The sequence below is a fragment of the Trachypithecus francoisi genome, unplaced genomic scaffold (genome assembly GCF_009764315.1).
Source record: "Trachypithecus francoisi isolate TF-2019V2 unplaced genomic scaffold, Tfra_2.0 Lachesis_group0, whole genome shotgun sequence".
NCBI classification, from domain to species: domain Eukaryota; kingdom Metazoa; phylum Chordata; class Mammalia; order Primates; family Cercopithecidae; genus Trachypithecus; species Trachypithecus francoisi.
In genome coordinates, this window is record NW_022681453.1 from 190,230,171 (window position 1) to 190,247,659 (window position 17,489).

The following is a 17,489-nucleotide window of genomic DNA, read 5'->3' on the forward strand; positions in this document are numbered from 1 at the left end:
TTTATATAATACACTAAAATTTCTAATCTCTTTCAAGCTTCCTTCTTCATCTTTAAAATGAAGTTAAACTTGGGACAAAATGATTGTTCTAGCTCTGAACTGCTGCACTACTGTGACTTAAATGCTTCTCTACTCTCCTAGCAGCACCTCCTTTGCATAAAATATAGAATGTTTTGATCTTATGAATTTATATTTATATATTTGATTAGAACATTATAAAGTAAAGAAAATTATTGTTGTTATTTTTATTATTAGTAGTATTTTCTCTGTATTTTTTGATTTCTGAAGTTGTGACTACCTGGTTCTTTCTGCTTCAGTTATGACTCTAATTTTGAGGCAATACTGTAAAGCTCTCAAATACCAGTGGTCAGGAATGTGCTGCAGCAGATCCTCTCTCTCTTACTAAATCCAGAACACCAAATGTCTTAGTCCATTTTGCCTTACCATAAAGGAATACCTAAGGCCGGTAATTTATAAATAAAAGAGGTGTATTTGGCTTACGCTTTCACAGCCTGTACAAGAAATATGGTGCCAGCGTCTGCTTCTGCTGAGGACTGCAGGAAACTTCCAATCATGGCCCAAGAAATGAGGAGCCTGCATGTCACATATTAAGAGATGGAGCATGAGAAAGAGGCAGGAGGAGAAAGTTGCCAAACTGTTTTAACAATCAGGTCTCAGGGGAACCAATAAAACAAGAACTCATGATCTGGGCACCAAGCCATTCATAAGGGATGTGCCCCATGGCCCAAACACCTGTCACTAGGCCCCACCTCTAATACTGAGATCAAATTTCAACATGAGATTTTGACAGGACAAATACCCAAACTATATCACCTCGAAAGAGAATATTTCTGGGAATATTAAGAAGGGTTCACAAGGCAGACTCAGGCGTTGGGTTTTGTGTGTAACCATGGTATGGAATCCACAGGCAGTCCATGTTGCTAGCTCCGGTTTTGTAGGCTGAGAGGGGCCAAAGTCAGGTATTCAACCTAAAGCAATCAGCCTCCTTCACTTAAGCACTTGGCTGAAAGACTGACTTCAGAAGACAGTACTCTAGCTGGGATGTTGCTCATGGAACAGATTGATCTTGAAATCTGGTCCTGAAGTCAGCTTCACAGCAGGAAGTTCACACATGCAGGCACAAATGAGCACTTGTGCAAATCTCCATGAAATAGCTGCGAATATTGTCTAAACTGGCTTTCAGCTGGGTAGCCAGTCTTCCAGATAAATGTCAAATTAACTAGATAATTATACCTCAATATGAACTCAATGTCCAACAGTAGATTTTGGGGAGATTTATTTTTCTTTAAACAGTGCTGGCTTCGTAATCTTATAGAAACATTGTTTATCTCAGATTCTGAGAAGTATTCAAATAAATAAAAGAGTAAACCAAATGGATTATCATTTTCCTCTTTCCTCTTCCCTCCCTCCCTTCCTCCTTCTTCTTTCCCTGTACCTAGTGTGTGCAAAGAACTATGCTGGGTGTTGTAGAATAAAACAAGTTAACATATAACCTTTCAGTAGTCAACGAGCAACCTCATGGGGAAGACAGACGAATGCTAAGTATAAAAATACCATACATATGCTCTAATAGAAATATCAACTATGTATTTTGAAAACATACAGATTCTAAGTCCCAAATCAGCCAGGACCTACTGTCTTGGCTACTGCTTTTAACTATGTTGATTAGCAAGATGATGACACATAGTAGGTATTTAAAAGATAGAACAGGGGATGCACTTTGTAATTTTGTGGAAAAGATGAGTGGCAAAGAAATGAAAACAAAGATTATATTTGAGCTGGGATATAAAGGAATTTCTTTTTTTAACCTGTTTTAATTTTGTTTTTGGTTTTGTTTTGTGAAAAATAACCCTGGATGCTTCCAACACTTTCTCTTTCTACAGTGACCCCACCTTTACAATTGCCTGTGATTCTCATTAGCAGTCTATTAGAGGGCAAAAGATTTGAACAGACACATCAGACAAGAAGATATACAAATGGCTACTAAGCACTTGAAAGGATTCTGAACATCATTAGTCATCAGTGAAATGCAAATTAAAGCCATAATGAATGGCGCTATGCATTTTCAGAATGGCTAGGATTAAAGACTGAAAAAAATCAAGCGTTGGTGAATATGTAAACTTATTGGGCGTATGTTTTGCATGTGCAAAGTTTTATCTCCCTAAGGGAGAGTTTTACTTCCTATTTCCTAACTTTGTATGTTTTATTGCTTTTACTTTCCATATTTCAATTGACAGAACCTCTTATACAGTGTTTCCATTTTTCATTTTTGAATTTTAAGGGTTCTCTAGATCATCTGGTATGTGTGTTGTGAATATTATCTCCTAGTCTGTGGGCTGCCTTTTGCTTCTGTTACCTGTGCTTCCAAGGAGCAAAAATTTGGATTAAACAATTGATTAATGTTTTTGTAATGGTTAATAATATTTGTGTTCTAAGGAAACGTTTCTTAACCTCTCTAGAAATTTTATAATTTTAGGATTTACATCTAAGTCTGTAATCAATTTCCATTTTATGGCATGAGATACGAATCTCTTATCTTACTTCCATTTAGAAACTTAATTGTTCCAGTCATATTTATTGAAAAGTATTTTCTTTGATTATTGAATTGTCTTAGCGCCTTTGTGAAAAAATCAATTAAATATGTGTGGGTCTATTTCTGAACTTGTGACTTTGTCTCATCCCTCTGTATCTTTAAACTTTTGCCACTCCTAATGTGTCTTGATTTCTGTAAGCTTTATTTTGTGTTGAAATCAAGTATGGTAATTATTCTAAATTTGTTTTTCTGTTAAAGAAAGTGCTTAGCAAGGTAATGCTAAGTTCTTTGAACTTCCATATAAATTGTAGAATCAGCTTATAGAGTTTGCCAAAAAAAACCTGTGGGATTTTGATTGGAACTACATTGAAAGCATAATTTTTGAGTAATTGACATTTAACAATATTGAGACTTTCAATTCTTGAAAGTAATTTATCATCCCATTTATTTAGACCTTCAATTTCTCACAAGAATATTTATAATATTTAGTGTGAGATCTTTGTTTTTTCTATTGTATTTAGCTAAGTATTTTATGAATTTTAGTGCTATTGTGAATGGATTTTGAACAATTATTATTTTCTAGTTATTTACTGCCAACATATACAAGTACAAAACATTTTTAATATTAACCCTTTATCCTGTAACCTTGTTAGACTCACTCATTAGTTCTAGCAGTTGTTTTGTAGACCTATTGAGGTTTTTTTGTACATACATATTATGATGTATCTATATGTCTCAATAAATGCAAAACAGAAATCCCTGATTCTCTTTTCTACCAGATTGTTTTATCTTTACATATGGAACTACCATCACTATCACATATTTGCTACAGACTAAGAACTGGACATTATCTTGATCACTCCTTTGTCTCACCTGCCAAATAAATCCAGAAAATCACCTGGTTATCTCTGCCATTCTAAATCTTTCCAGTTCTATTTATAGTTATATTCATTTTTACAGCCATCACCTTACCCCCCAGCTACAATCCTCCCGTGTCTGATGGGTTAAAATCATTTACTTAATGATCTTCTTGCTGCTTCTATTGACCCTCAACACCACAAAGAGAGCTATCTTTTTGAAATGTTAATAGGATTATGCCTGTACACTGTCAGAAGCACCTCATTAAGCTTTAGTTGAAACCCAGGTTACTTACTGCTGTCTTCAAGACTTGAAACACTGTGGTCCCTACTTAAGCTCCATACTTTTGTACTTCTTCTTCTACCCGTTATGGTGTGACTGCCGCTGTCTTTTCTGTTTCTTGAATATATCCAGTCCTTCTCACCCCCGGGTGCTTGAAGTTATTCTTCCCTCTGCCTGGAGTTCTCCTCACCTTTCAGGTTTCAGCTCAAAGATACAATTCTCAGAGATGCACCAGCTTCCTTGAAGCACTAGCTACAACAGTTATCCTACAGTTAGTCTCATCTCTGATTAATTTGCTTATTTCTTTCATTACATTATTACAACCTGCAATAATCTTTTTATTTTATTTTTGACTGGCCTTGTTCCTATTACTATAATATAAGATATCTTATCTTTTCAATTCATTGCTGTATTCATAATACTTCAAATAATGCCTAACACGTAATAGGAATTCAACATGTGTATTGAAGGAATAAGTCAATGAATAAATATTTCTAAAAGTCTAAGCTTTTGTTAAATTCTTAAAGGGGACTTTTACTCGATTTAAGAACCACTGCTTTTAAAGTACAAAAAACACATAGATTTCTTCTGTTTTGTTCTAAATCATAAGAACCACAATAGCATTAATCAAAGGAGGACATAAGGTAGGAAAGCAGACATATAGGTATAATAAAATAGACCTCTCTATATCAGTTGATTTCTGTCAACCGACTAAATCTCAAATAGATTATGCATATTATGAGAGTTCCACTGGCAGCGTCTCAGAAATTTCCCTGAGATTTAGAATTTATTGGCATCTTCGATTGCTTTAGCATTGCACTAGTGTGATATTTATGCGATTAAGACATTGTCAAGCACACCATTTGAGACAAATTTTCAGAGACAATATTACCCTTGTTTAAAATACTAATTTGTGATCCTTCCCTTCTATTTTTATATCGTGTCTTGCACTTACTTTAGTTATCTAGCTTTTGTTGCTTTTTTATATCTCTAAAAACCATAACGTCTTACCATTGAATTTTTTTGCATTGATATATTATTTATGTGACTGAAATAATTTTCCTTATTTGTTTTTTTTCAAGAGATACTAAAAGAAATCTTACTCTATTCTGTAAGATTAATTTATAAAGCATCTCCTTCTTTGTCACATGATCAGATACCACAAAAACATTAAATGTTTTCAAATAGATTTTAATAATGTCTGAACAAAACCATGGTCTTCCCAAAAGCTGTGCTGATGTTTACCTCATATGCTTAAATCGAAGAGGAAAAGGGTCCACACAAACCACCGCACAATTAAAATAATAAGCACACTGATATTATAGGGCCCCTAAAATGAAATCTATTCTTTTAAAATCCAATGTACTGTGTATCTCTCCTATATAATTTACTTAACAGCTGTCATTTATTGAGTGCTTTCTCTGCTATTACAAGAGTTAATATACATCTTTTTTGATTCCTCTTCCCACACTAGTAATATCGTAAGCCTCTTTGGTGTTGCATCAAGGATTCGTACTAGAAATGTCCCATGGTACTTGGAACACAATAGCTCCTTGTTGAATTTAACTACTAAATTATAGCAAATGTTCATCACAACAAATTATAACCATATATTGGGAAAATGCCAACATAATCAAGCCAGAAATACCCGTATGTATTAATCAAAGACTGTATTCTACAGAGTTGCAAGGATTTTGTCTTTTTTAGCTTCAAGTTATTATAGAGCACTATTATTAACATAGAACTACATTTTTGCCCACTTCTTTCAGTATGGCTGTGTTATAGGCTGAATTATCTTACTCTAAATATTTATATGTTGAAGTCCTAGCCCCCAGTATCTCAAAATATGACTATATTTGGAGACACGAGCTTTACACATGTAACTAAGTTAAAATGAGGTGATTCCGGTAGGTCCTAATTCACTATGACTGATGTCCTTATTAGAGGAGAGTGACAAACGGGGAGACAGCCGTGGTGCATGATGATCGCAAAAGAAATACCACGTGAGGATACAGCAAGAAGGTGGCCATCTACAAGCCAAGGAGACAGGCCTCAGAAGAAACCAATCCTGCGTACACCTTGGGCTCAGACTTCTAATCTCCAGAACTGTGAGGACATAAATTTCTGTTGCTTATGTTACCCCATCTGTGTGTGTTATAGCAGCCCTAGCAAACTAATACAGCCAGAGTACTGCTTCTCTAATGAAATTCCATTGATGTTTCATAGATGGGAGCACTACCTCTTCACAGGGGATGAGGAAGTTTAGGCCAATATTTAAAGACATGGCTTTGACATTCCATAAAAGTCACAGACTAAGGGTTTCAGCTCTATGTCTTCCCTGGCAGTTGTCATTTCTCTGCTATTACAATCTTTTACATACATGTAGGGTCACGGAAAGTTCCTTAACTGTATTTAGTTTCATTATGCATAAAAGATTTTATTGGCTTGTAAAAATGGATACAATATACATAAGGTACTTAGCATGAGTCAGACATATATTAATCAATTAATATATTTCAGTTTAAAAATAGGTGTTTACATTTTACATAGGATTTTAAAGAAAATAATTGCCTCTAGACCATCTAGAGTGTCTATTGAATTAAAATAAACATTTTGTTTATTGAAAACAATATAATTTTAGAACATTTTAAAGATGGAATAAATTTTAAAAAACAAACAACCTATCCTTTACCACCCATAGATAGCTACTGTTAACTTGTCGTTTTATTACCTGTAACTTTTTTCTTTGGGTAGTTAGCAATTTTAAAATGTATTTATCATATGACATCTTTAATTCTTAAACAATATCTTCTTACTAAAAACTAATGCACACTCACAGCTGAAAAATAAGGAAATACATAAAAGTGTTGTAAATACACTTAGAGGTTATAGTAATTGTTAATAATTTTCTGTATTGAAATCATAAAATGCAAATAAATATTAAAATAAATGAACTAGAGGGACTCATAATTTGTATTTACTCAATAAATATTAATACATATCAGAAACTGTTTCATATGGACAAGATATAGTGCTGATTAAGACAGGCCAAGTACCAGACTTTCCTTTTACCTCATTGCATTTGGGGAAAGAAGTAATAAACAAGAAAAAATCAATTCTTGTTTCAGATGGTATGAACAAACTGATATGAACAAACAGTTCGATAACTGAACAAACTCTTGTTGAAATCAATTGCAATTGCTAGATAAAATATTCTTACAAACCCATTCCTCTCAAAACACAGACAATCTTGCAAGAAAGATGGAAATTTTTAGATGCCAAAAAATATTTGAAAGTAGAAACTCAGAGTTATAAGCAGAGAACTGAAACAGGTGGTTACTTGAGGGTATTTGCCAAACCAAAGACATCTGAGCTTAGATTTTAATGACCTGAAGAAGTACAGAGGACAATGGACAAATCTCATATCCAGAATAAGTATGAGGAATTTCTGTCTCAACTTGACATTGGGTAGAAAGAGAAAACATTTTCAATAATTGATAGACATAAAATCAAATTTGTTAATGCAGTTTAAAAACATAAAGTAACATGTGACAATGAAAATGACAAAATGTCTTTGAAAAAATATACTAAATAAGATTTCTGAAAGTGAAAAATAAAATCATTTAAATAATCATTAAAAACATTTAAATAAATAAGTGGCATTATCAGTAGTTTTAATTCAACTGAGGAAAGAATGCACTGGAAAATATATTCAGGAACTTAATCAGACTATATAACAGAAAAACAAAGAAATAGAAAGCATGAAACATTAGGAAACATAAAGAAGAGAATCAGAAAATCTAACGTAATTGAATCACCTGAATTTTAAAAATTGAAGAAATAGAGCTATATTGGAACAAATGATGCCTAAAAAATTTGCCATAAATTTTTATAAAACACCAATCATTAGACTCAGGAAACCAAATGAATCATAGTAAGATACATAAAATATAATGCCTATTGTCACACAGTAATAAAACTAAATAATTAAAAAGGCAATGTTCATAAAAGACTTATGAGAGAAAAAAAAGATTGCTATTAACAAATAATAGATTGCTAGCTGACTTCTTAATAGAAACAATGGAAACCCAAACATAGAATAACATTTTCAAAACGTTTGAGAAAAAAATAATCCAAAATGGTGTGCCAAGACCAATTTTTAAAAAAATATTCAGATAGTCCAGTAGCAGTGTCTCAGATCCATAATTCCAGTACTTTGGGAGGCTGAGGCGGGTGGATCACTTGAGATTAGGAGTTCCTGACCAGCCTGGCCAACATGGTGAAACTCCGTCTCTACCAAAAATACAAAAATTAGCCAGATGTTGTGGCGGGTTCCTGTAGTCCCAGCTACTCGGGAGGCTGGGGCAGGAGAATCGCTTGCACCCAGGAGGCAGAGGTTGCAGTGTGCAGAGATGGCACCAATGCACTCCAGCCTTCGAGACTGAGCAAGATCCCATCTCAAAAAAAAAAAAAACAGTTCAGACAATTAAAAACAAAGTGTTGTTTTGTTGTTGTCGTCTACTCAGTTTTGTTGTTTGAGATGGAGTCTCACTCTGTTGCCCAGGCTGGAGTGCAGTGGTGCCATCTTGGCTCACTACAACCTCCGCCTTCTGGGTTCAAGTGATTCTCCTGCCTCAGCCTCCCGAGGGAGCTGGGATTACAGGCGCCTGCCACTATGCGCAGCTAATTTTTGTATTTTTCAGTAGAGATGGGGTTTCGCCATGTTGGCAACAAAGTATTTTTATGAAAATACTCTGACCACTCTAAATCATATTTCTGCTGAGTTGCAGTGATCCTACTACAAGGACAGGTAGGCAAGTATACAACTAAAATGGGGTCATTAATATGCCCTCCTTTTATAGTAATTGATCTTACTGACAAAATTGAGTGAGAATGAGGATTTTACACCACCCAATGAACAAGCTTGATTTAATGGACGTAGATATACACAATCATATTATTTGCACCTAATAATAGTTTACTTCCTTTCTGTTACTCATATTTTTTCTTTTTTCTGATCTTATTATATTGGCTAAGATATTCAAATAAAAAAAGTGAGAAGCAATGATAGTGGATACCTTTATCAGTCAGGAATAACTATAGTGAACAGAAAATTCTACAAGTACTTTAAGAAGGAAGGAATTTGATTAAAGGATATGGCAAGTCAGAAAATCACTAAAAGTACTGCCAGTCTAGGTTGTAGATTAGGCCTTCAGGGCTGTCACTCAGAACAAGGCAAAACTGTTCTGAGTTTTGAAAAGACAGTACATAAGAGTACTATTTCTAAAACCACAACTGATCAAGAAGATGCCACTGGCTGCAGTGTTACTTTAAAGACACACAGAAAAAAGAATTTACAGATTCCACTTTATATTCACATAACTAATTGCAAGGAAATGTGGATTTGTAATTTTATGCCTCAGCATATCTAGCTAGCAAAAGGGTAAAGGACAGTTGTATGAGCTACAGTTTTGTGAGCAGTATCTTTTTTTCCTATTTTCATGAGATGTTTTTAAAAAATTATCATTATGTTGTTCACAGCATGCTTTTCCTGCATATCTTTTTTAGGTTAATTGTTTCTAAAAATGGAGAAAATTTATAGTTACAAAAGTATAATGAAAGACTTTTAATATATTTTTAAGTCAGAGGCAGGTTTTTAGAGAGTCTTTAACTTCCTGTTTTCTGTTGGACTTTCTCTGTACCTGTGAACTTCTATGCTAGGGCATCTTTGGGTTTCTGTCTGGAAAATGATCTCCTTTCTCCCATTACATTTTCCCTTATGTATAGTTTAGTCTGTTACTTCTGTGATTCTCTCTCTCCTATCACTTTCACATTCTGTCTTCCATAAATTTGTTAAATTAACTCATCCACTATAGGTAATGTCTCCCATTATTTTCAGGTGATAGGTTAATTCCATTTATTCCATTAGAATCATTGTAACGGGATTTCTAGAGGGAGTGGGGGGAAAAAAGACACAGAAAAGTCTACTGAATTTTTCAAATCCTCCACTTATTAATTTAATCTCTTATTTTTTCATTAATATCTGATAGAGATATGTTAAAACCTCTCATGATGATAAATTTTTCATTTTCTTGGGATTCCATAATTTTTCTTTTTTATAAGTTTTGAAACTTTGCTGTTAATTGCATTCAACTTTATAATCTTTCTGGTGAATTGAATCTTTTCTCAATATCTGATTACTCTGTTTATTTGTATTTTGATTTAAAGTACCTTTTATCTGATATTAATATAGACACATCCAATATATTTATTTTGCTTGAATTTGCCTCATGTGTTTTTTCTCTTCTTTATAGAAATATTTTTAAAAATATATTCTTAAAATACAGTGTGACAATTTTTATTTTTATTTTAATACAATATTTACTTTAGCCTTACGTTGATTATGATTCATTTATAAATTCTGTCAGTCCATTTGAGGGTATTTTTTCAGTCATTGTAATTTTTCCACCTACTGGTTTAGAATTTATATCAAATCTATATTTTAGTAGTTTTTCTATAATTTTTAAAATTAATATATACATTTTAATAAATTCTAAAGCTAACACGAAGAATTATATTGAATCTATCCCTATAAGAATTCCTCTCACTTGCCACTATTTTACTTTTTGGTCATGATTTATATATATGTTAATTGATTAATTTTTAAACTGCATACTATTACTATTGTTTAATATAATTAATTTCTGCCTTTAGTTTTACTGATATAATATCACTTTCTTCGTTCAGTATTTTTTCTTGAACCTCAGACCTTCCTTTGGAATTGATTTTTTTTAAATAAAGAATTTCTCTAGAAGTTCTTTTACAGTTTACTGGTAGAATATGTTTTTACTTTGAGTGTGCCTAAAAATAATTTTATTTTATCCTCATTACTGAAAGATAATTTCACTGAGCATAGATTTTCCAAGATTACTTTTTAAATATTTTTAGCTAATCACTGTAATGATGTAATTACATTATATTCTAAATTTTATTGTTGCCAATATCTAATCATAGACCTTTTACAGTTAGTCTATATTTTGTCACTGACTGCTTTTAATTTTGTCTTTGGTATTTTACTATGTTCTCATTTGCATTTTTAAAAAATATTTACTTTTTGAATTATTTATGTTACCAATTTGAGGAATAATTTTTTTCCATCAGTATTCAAACTCTCTGCTATGTTTTTAAATTATTGCTTCTTCTCTCCACTCCCCGCAACCTTTTTTTTCTTTTCCAAAGACAGGGCCTTGCTCTGTCACCCAGGCTGGAATGGTGCAGTGGTGCAATCATAGCTCAACACAACCTCAAATTTCTGGGCTCAAGTGATCCTCCAGCCTCGGCTTCCTGAGTAGCTGGAAATGTAGGTGTGTGCCATGTCTTGCTAAATGTTTTATTTTTCTTTTTGCAGACCCAGGGTCTCGCTATATTTCTCAGGCTGGTTCCACACTCCTGGCCTCAAGAGATTCTCCCTCCTAAGCCTCCTAAAGCATAAGGTACTCTAAAAATAGATTATGTTAAATCTTCTTACCTTAGTCAATATATCTTCCAATCTCTCCTATTTTTCATGTAGTTTCTGTTCTGCAGTTGGTTTAATTACTTTACTACTATTCACCATTTTATTCATGGAGGATACATCTGATGTTTCTACTGTACTGTATGTTTTGTGCATTGAGTTTCTAAATCCTGTTATTACATTAATGTCTGCATTTTACATTTTATTATTTTTCAGATTTACTTGGCCTTACTTTTCAAAGCATTTAAAAAAAATCATATTCAACATTATCGACATTATATTCTTGTCTGATAATTCTAATACTTGCAGACTTTATGGGTTTAACATTTCATTATTTTCTGCTAATTCATATGGAGAGAAATGTTTAAATATTTCCTTTTATATATATATTAATTTTAGGCTTATCATATAACTTAGAATTTTATGTGAATTCTTTGAGACTTGTTTTGAAAATACACATTTTTCTGGATTTTTTTTTAACCTTTTCTAGGAGTCTGAGGGTAATACCAACCTGGAACCACTCTAAAAGAAATTTTCAGCTTGGAGATTTTTGTCCCAAAGGTGGTGGTAAATCTGTCCCCAGACTCATATAAATGCAAACTTGCTGTTAAGAATTCTCAAAGAAATTTGCAGCAACATGAATGAAACTGGAGGACATTATGTTAAACGAAATAACCCAGGCCCGGATAGACAAAAACACTGCATGAAATTACTCATATATGGAACCTAAAAAAGTTACTGTCATAGAAGTGCAGACAGTAGAGGCCGGGCGCAGTGGCTCACTCCTGCAATTCCAGCACTTTGGGAGGCCAAGGCAGGTGGGTCACCTGAGGTCTGCAGTTGGAGAGCAGCCTGGCTAACATGGTGACACCCCGTCTCTAATAAGAATACAAAAATTAGGTGGGCCTGGTGGCGCATGCCTGAAATCCCAGCTACTTGGGAGGCTGAGGCAGGAGAATCGCTTGAATCCGGCACAGGGAGGTTGAAGTGAGCTGAGATCACACCATTGCACTCCAGCCTGGGTGACTGAGCAAGACTCTGTCTCAAAAAACAAAACAAAACAAAACAAAACAAAGTATAAGCAGTAGAATAGACACTATCAGAGATAGCGGGTTGGCAGGAAGGGGGAGCAGTTGCTCGGTGTGTAGAGTTGCAGTTAGACAGGAAGAATAAGTTATGGTGTTCTATTACACAGTAGAGTGACTATAGCTAATAGTGTATTGTATATTTCAAGGTAACTAGAAGAGAGAATTTTCAATACTATCACCATAAAGAAATGATAAATTAAAATGACATATATGCTAATTATCTTTTATTATACAATGTATACATGCAATGAAACATCACTGCACCACATAAATATGTGCAATTATCGTGTGTCCATTATAAACAAAATAATACTTAAAGAATTTTCGTAGTAAACATTTTCTTCTTTGTTCAGCTTCACTTGGAATCAGAGACTGGTAAACATATCTCTGCTAACTCTCTCCAGTCAGGTTTTAACTGACTTTAACTTATGATTGTTCAGAAGCCTTGTTTTTCTCCGCATTTCTCTTAACTGAGCTGCCATTCTGCCAGCACCCTAGTCACTGTCCTCCTCTCTCCAGTGCAGTTGACTGATTATAATAGAGGCTTTAGGCTATCAGTGATGGACACTTGACTCCAGGTTAATGTAAGCTCCAGCACTCACAGAATTCTCTCCTATTCTGTACATAGGATTTTTGTTGTTTTCACATTTTATTCATCAAAATTAGTTTTATGGTTATGGGAAGTGATTCCATTAATGTTTAGTTTGCCATATTGCAAAATAATGGAAGTCTTTGTATTTTTCTATGTTTAGTTTTTAAATTGTTGAGCACACTCTATATGTGGTATTTAAGGATAACCAACACAAATAGTAACAGTTAGATAAAAACATTTATACAATGGCACGTAACATCTGACTTTGGATAGGTGGTTTTAACCAACCAAAGTCAGATATTATGTGCTATCATATAAATGTAAATTATATAATTTTTATATAATTATTAAAGAAATTAGTACAATAAAATGCAGGTTAATGCATTTTACAGATGGAGAAAACCATTACTAAGTTTCTTCACAATGACAATGGCCATTTTGTCCTTTATTCAACTTTATTTTCAAAGTAAACTAAAAAAATTCAGAAATGTTCCTGGCATATTATCTTGATAATTATCACTAATAATTATTCTGATTATTAACACAACCAATGCCACAAATGCTAGGGCACAAAAACTTCATATATAACTTTGTTTATTCATTAAATATAGTATAAGATTAATAATATCTTCATGGCAGAACTAAGGATGCTACTTATTTCTTATCAAAATTTCTTAGGATATATTTAGACCTGGCTTATTTATTTTCCTGGAACATGATGATTCCTGAGGCAGAAACAATAACTATGTATGCTAAATGAAAACTATATTTTTTGTTTGTTTGTTTTGATGCAGAATCTCACTCTGGTTACCTAGGCTAGAGTGCAATGGTGCGATCTCAGCTCACTGCAACCTCTGCATCCCGGGTTCAAGCAATTCTCCTGCCTTAGCCTCTTTAGTAGCTGGGATTACAGGTGCCTGTCACCTCCCCCAACTAATTTTTATATTTTTTTTAGTAGAGACGGGTTTTCGCCATAGACTTGTTTCGAACTCCTGACCTCAGGTGATCTGCCCGCCTCGGCCTCCCAAAGTGCTGGGATTACGGGTGTAAGTGACTGCACCCGGCCAGTGAAAACTTTTGTGAGCTAACATTGGAGGTGCTCACTTTGATGTAGTCACATCAACTAAGAAAAGCCTGAAAATGTTTTGTGTTAAAGCTGATAATCAGTCACATTACGCTTAGCTAAAGCCTGTACGATTACTGCAGTCAAATCGTTTAGCACCTCTGTTGAAGACCATTTAGGTTCTACTTGTTATTTCTAATGTTTCTATTGCATTTTCGTTTTTAATAATCACAGTATTGCAGTATGCAAAAACCCACAAAGCTGTTTCTCTCATGTTGTCCCAGTCATATGTTCTATGAAAGAACAGAAAACATAAGTGTAATTGACATTCACTACATAAACAAAACAAACAAACAAAAAAAGATGAGAACAAGCAAAGTGAAGAAGTTTACCTAATGTCATACAAGAAATCACTTGCAGCACACAATTTCTAGTTCTGACAGCTTAATCTTCCATATTTATCTGTGAGAGATTTATGAAGACATCTTTCTCTCAATAACAAGAGCTGGGAAACTTACAGAATCTATAATATCTATAAAATCTTACAGATCTATCTAAAAGATTAAGAACAAAGTTAAGAGAAAACTTGTGGCCTGAACAGAAGAGTTGTAGGAGATTCCCCCAAGACCTCAACTGAGCTATCCGGATCTTTTAAAGTCATATTTTAGGGTAATGCATCTCGTAGGTCAATGTGGTGTGACTGAAGTGCTACTTTGGCTTTAGACCACCTTGCTTTATTACAAGATGAATAACAACTTCTAGCACAGTAAAAGACAGGCAAGTTGATTGCAAGAAATAAGAGAGTACCTATTTTTAAAGATAGAAAATCATTATCAATGGAAAAATATATAAAAATCAATATTAGAATGTACTCGAAATGGTTAAGCTACAGAGGGGTTGGCTGTTGAATTAAAAGGTGTCATCTTGTTGGCTTTTTGGAAGAAAGCCAAAGGCAGTATCCAAAATGTTTTTCTTAGTTATAAATAAAAGCATCAGAATACATGGCAATTGTGATGAAAGGAATACAAACGAATTGAAGAGAGACAAGATGTGGATTACATCAGCTCAGCAGGACAAGTGTCAGATTTATTGAACCCAGCAAGGACAATGTGTGAGATATCACCGTCTGGGCTGGGTTAATAATAAGAAGGGTGTTTTGTTTTTGTTTTTGTTTTATCCAAAATCTGCCAGAAATCTTGTGCTGGGACATTGAACCACACGGAATTGAAGTTGAAGAGTCTGAGTATTATCAAGAAACAGTTTTAGTTGACAGACTAAATAACGTCTGATATCAAATAAAGAATATTAGCCTGTGATTAAGGGTATGAGGTTTCCAACGGCTGATGCTGAATATGTGAAGTAGAGAAGTCATGTTTCTTGTGTGGTCCTGAATTTCCCAACCATAGAAAGATTAGGAGTGATTCTGGAAATTTCTTTGTATTTGGTAGAAACATCTAAGGAGCTACTCCAAATAAATAAATGCACAAAGGTTTTCATCCAACTCACATGATGTATGGACTACTTCGGGTCCATGGATCCCAGATGATAACTTAGTTGTCCTAAGTTAACTTAGAGATCATCTAATTCTAAAAGTTTATACAGCAGTAATAAGATCAAAACAATGTTAGAGGATAAAGGGTAAATCTAATATTCTAATTTTTCAGTTGTGCCAACTGAAAGTTAGAGAATTAAGGTGTCTCCTTCATATTCAACAAGCCTATCCTTTTCCCATTTGGGGCTATTGCACTTCACTAATGTACCTCTCATCTTCTCATTTGTTCTTTGTATTTGAGCAACCAGTGCTATCCCAAGCTTAGCCCAAGTCACTAGAAAACTCTTTCCTGTCTTTAAAAACAAACTATTGGGACAATGTCATCAATATTTTGATTTTTGAAACTTTTATTTTATCTTGAGGAGAGTGTGTGTTAACTACTAATGTGTTTTCATGCCCATGAGGAATAGCATATTTGAAAGGAATACAGTATTAAGTTTGACCTCCCAGCAATGCATTCTTTAAAATTCAACATAAGCTTCTTTCCTAATCTCTTTCCCTTTGCTTCTCCTTTCTGGTTAGTACTTCTAAAGCAAGTTAATTAAGATTGATAAAGCAAAACTGTTAGATGTTTATAAATCAGAAGGGGTAATTTGTGACTGTGTCTGATCCACAAGAGAGCTTAGTGAGTAGGTAAAGGAGAGACAGAGAAAGGTGTTTAATATTGTACATTTTCATGGAAATTATGTTAAGGACAAGCTTCCATGCTGGCGAGAACCTCACTTAAACTGAATTCAGAATCACAAGACCATTCAAAATTCACCTTCACTGTACATATTGGGGTTTATTGTTGGTTAAATAATTAGGCAGATATCTGGGTACAGGGAAAGTATGGAAGGAATGCTACTGATAGAAGCTCAAGCAGTCATATATCATCTATAAGAGCTATTTCAGAATACTGTTATTCTGAGCTCCAGTAAATTCCCTGTGCTGAGAGAAAACAGGCTGAGTTAATCATAAGAAGGTTTTTTTTTTGTTTGTTTTTTATTTTTTTGTCCCAAAATCTTCCAGAAATCCTGTGCCAGGACATTGAACCACATTGAATTGAAGAGTCTGAGTATTATCAACAAACAATTTTAGTTCAAAGACTAAATATCATCTGATGTCAAATAAAAAATACTAGCCTATGATTGAGGTTGTGAGGTTTCCCTCAATTACTGATGCTGAGCATGTGAAGTAGAGAAGTCAGGTTTCTTATGAGGTCCCGAATTTCCCAACCATTGAAAGATAAGGAGTGATTCAGGACAATTCTTTGATTTGCCAGAAACTTCTAAGGAGCCACTCCATAGAAATAAATGCACGAAGTTTTTCATCCAACTCAAATGATGTATGGACTACTTTGGGTGATCGCTAAAGTTAACTTAGAGATCATCTAATTCTAAAAGTTTATACAGTAGTAATAAGATCAAAACCATATTAGAGGATAAAGGGTAAATCTAATATTCTACTTTTACAGTTGTGCCAAATGAATGTTAGAGAATTAAGGTGTCTCTTTCATATTCAACAAGTCTATCCTTTTCCCATTTGGGGCTATTGCACTTCACTAATATACTTCTCATCTTCTCATTTGTTTTTTATATTTGAGCAACCAGTGCCAACCGAACCCTAGCCCAACTTGCTAGAAAACATTTTTGGCTTTGAGTGCTGCTTTGACTGTGCTCACAACAAAAATGAATCTGAGAACAGAGAAAGAAATGGAAAATCAAATCAATGGAATTAAAGGAAAGATCTAGGACAATCTTTAAAAATCCATTAGCTGGCATAATTGGAAGTTATATGCATTCTTAGGAACTAGTCATGTTGCTCTTGTTCTCACTTTTCTCTGTTTCACTCAGAAATAGCCATTCTCATTAAACTGAATTGTGATGTTGTTGTCACTATTGGGCTTAGGCATTCTATCCAAAAATAACTGCTTGTTAAGTGATGACTGTGATGATTCACACACAAACTGCAGTTTGTAAGGTAACTAATACATTGAGTTTTTTAA

At 33.9% G+C, this 17,489-nt stretch overlaps 1 long non-coding RNA gene across 1 annotated transcript in view; it reads left to right on the forward strand.

Annotated features, from left to right (window-relative positions):
* The window catches only part of LOC117084387, a 52,420-nt gene that overhangs the window by 24,282 nt on the left and 10,649 nt on the right, over window positions 1-17,489 (forward strand). Inside the window, exon 9 of the long non-coding RNA XR_004437427.1 lies at window positions 11,103-11,187. This is a non-coding gene — a long non-coding RNA (uncharacterized LOC117084387). The remainder of the gene's footprint in view (window positions 1-11,102; window positions 11,188-17,489) is intronic.